This window comes from Dendroctonus ponderosae, unplaced genomic scaffold (assembly GCF_020466585.1).
Source record: "Dendroctonus ponderosae isolate FM_Combo_2020 unplaced genomic scaffold, Dpon_F_20191213v2 Dpon_F_20191213_1, whole genome shotgun sequence".
In the NCBI taxonomy this organism is placed as follows: Eukaryota; Metazoa; Arthropoda; class Insecta; order Coleoptera; family Curculionidae; genus Dendroctonus; species Dendroctonus ponderosae.
The window spans coordinates 703,104-705,994 of NW_026017110.1; the positions used below are offsets into that span (position 1 = coordinate 703,104).

General features: G+C 37.2%; 1 protein-coding gene across 1 annotated transcript in view; it reads left to right on the forward strand.

Annotated features, from left to right (window-relative positions):
- Nucleotides 1-1,278: 1,278 nt before the first annotated feature.
- LOC109537628 (chaoptin) overlaps nucleotides 1,279-2,891 on the forward strand; it is a gene marked incomplete in the record, with an annotated part of 52,568 nt that continues 50,955 nt past the window's right edge. Inside the window, 1 exon segment of the mRNA XM_048661589.1 lies at nucleotides 1,279-1,504.

The window sequence follows — 2,891 nt, forward strand, 5'->3', positions numbered from 1 at the left end:
GTTCATTTAGGTTCTTTTGATAACGATAGCAGAAAATAGCTATCGAAACGTGAAGGTAATTTTTCAAATTAATTTCTCTACTAATTGGAATTTTCAGCACTTGCAAACCGGATTTCGGTTATCGGATAAACACTTTGGTGTACCGTCAAAAATCGGCTGGGAAAATGAATTTCCCCCGATGCATATTGAAAATAAATTTAGTGAAACCAAACATTTGGAACAATTTTTTTTCTCCAACAGCGATCAAATATTGAACCGCACTTCAATCACCACGGTCAATCAACCAATTCGCGAAATTTTCAATATGGGCATGTTGGCAAATGTTTATACGAACGCAGGCTTTTCAGTTTGCGAAATTATAATTTGCACTAAATTAATTGGTTTTTCTGCTGACCGCAAGCGATTTGAAGCGTTACTGCATTATTTTGTCGTTCGGCTTGTTCGTCGACAGTCTTATTTCATCAAATTTCAGCTGACTAAGAATGAATTTAACGAGTTGGTTGGTTAAGTTCGGGAAGGTTTCACAGTCCAAATCAAAATCTGTGTGTTTCACTTTCATTCCCGTCTAATGGAACTCAACAGCAAGACAAAGTTATTTATAAATATATTATGCTTCATGCTTTGGGGTGCTAGAAAGCAAAAGTAACACCCTGAATTCAATATTAAGGGACTGATTAAATTCGGGAAGTTTTAACAAGTTTCCAGTTTCAACTTTTCGCAACGAATAATTCTACTTATCAGATGTTTTGGCAAACGTCTGCTGCTTTAATACGAATCTTCAAGGGTTCAAGTTATTTTATTAAGCCTTTCAACATGAACGTTCAACTGAACCTGGTAAGGCGACCACTTAAAATCAAAATTTCATCCTGTCGTAAAGAAGGATATAAATTTGCTCTTCGCGAAATTAATTAATTGTTTAAATTGCGGTATATTCGAATGCAGGATGTGCACAGTTTTTGACTTCCCAGCAGATTTTAGTCAAGTGGAGAGCAGAACGAAGTAGATTAACGTTGCTCGCTGCACAATGAAGCGCTACTTGGAAAAGCAGAAATTTGCAATGTTTAATAATGCAAAAACCGCCAAGCTTTGATGATTATCTGATCTTTCGCTTGGGGAGCAACATTAATCCTGGCCAGCTTTAACAACTGAATTCGACTGAGAAAGTGAAAAAAGACAAGACCAACCTCAAACTGATTATGGAGAACCCATCAATCTCTGCAGGAGAGGTTGGTTGGCGCTCTTCGATGCGCTGTAGCAGGAGTTGGGATCTCTCCAACTTGGATAAATTGCAGTAAAGCGCGAATTCCCGTGACGTTTACACGCACTCTCCTGACCCGCTTTCCAGACCGATCCAGGACGTTTCGAAGCGCGAAAACATTAACGAGCCGCAGCCGTTAAAAGTTTCCAATTTGTTTCCAATAGTGACGCTTTTTTCCGGTTTTCTCTCACCACTCACTTGGGTCGAGTGACTGGCTGATCGGCTGAAGGAGCGTTCAAATCACATGTAAGTCGTCAAACTATTGTCCAGCGTGTAAAAAACAATAATTTAAAAATTGTAGAACAATGAAAACAGGGCCTTAATGTGTTATGTGAGGACGGTTTTATCGTGAGTCGCTCAAGTCGCCAATAGTTTATTAATTGAAGTCTAAAATTGATATTAAATTACTTCATAATTGGGATTAAGCTTGCAATTTAAGGAGCTCCACAATATGTGTTTTTTCGAGCTTATTTTGTTCAAAAGGTCATGGGTTTATACACCGAAACGGTAGACTTCTTCAACAGCTCTTACATAAGCCGTTTTAGAGAAAACATGCGTTTTATGATGAGAAAATCGACAATTACCAGCCCAATCAACCCTGAGGCTTTGAAGCAATTTTTCCTTTAAACTGCTGCTATCCGAGGTGTTGACTTAGAGCACTTTTCCATGAATGAAAGACAAATAAGTGATTTTAAATTGCCATTCTGGCAGTTCTGAGCCAATTATACATACAAAAATGCAACTTAAGGCTCATCAACAAACCAACGCCATCAAAACCTTAAATGTTCTTAAAATAAAGTGAATTTTTCACGCGCAACTATATGGGAGACCCACTGAACTTAATTTTGCGCCAACCTGCATTTGCATTTGCAAAAGATTCTCGGGTCAAAAACGATGGATTGAGCTCAAAAAAATCACATGTAAAAAGTTGATTTTTGACAAAAAAAATTGAAGGATTATTTTTGTTTAAAGATTTTACTGCCTCAAAAGAAACGGCGTAAAATGCAACAATTTCAATTATTTCGGGAGCGTAGAGCGTGTTTTTCAATAAGCTCGCTGCCTGGGATGAAATTGGTAAAGAATTTCAGTCCCTTTGTTGAGCTGAGTTGAGTTTTTTCGACAAAAAAAGTATTCGGCTTTTTTCATCTCATTTGTTTTACTAACGAAAACGTTTACACCTGAATAAAATCAGAGAACGAAGTGATTCGATCTTTTGGATCTCTCAGTTGTGGGTTAAAGCTCGGATTGGGAAGCTAAATGTCGTATATTCCATGGATTTGGGACACCCGTATTTCATTAGAAGAGTGAAAAAAGTCAAAAGAAAAAGATAGTCACATGAGATTCATATAGATGTTCGTAACTTAAAAAAATCCTGGAATATTCAGAACATTCCCATTAAAGTGAGTTTTTCCTCACTAAAAGCAGCGCATTTTTGCTGTAGATTTATATTATATGCCGGATTGCAGGATTTTTGGTTTTACCTTGGCAAATTTTTGAAAAATCGGTTTTGTCCAACGACCAATCGCTTCGCTTTAGTGTCCGAAAAAATCCTGAAAACTCCCAAAACTTTCGTAATAATGTGCTTTTTTCCACACGTAAAGCTTGGCTTTTTCTGATCAAATTTTCAAAAAAA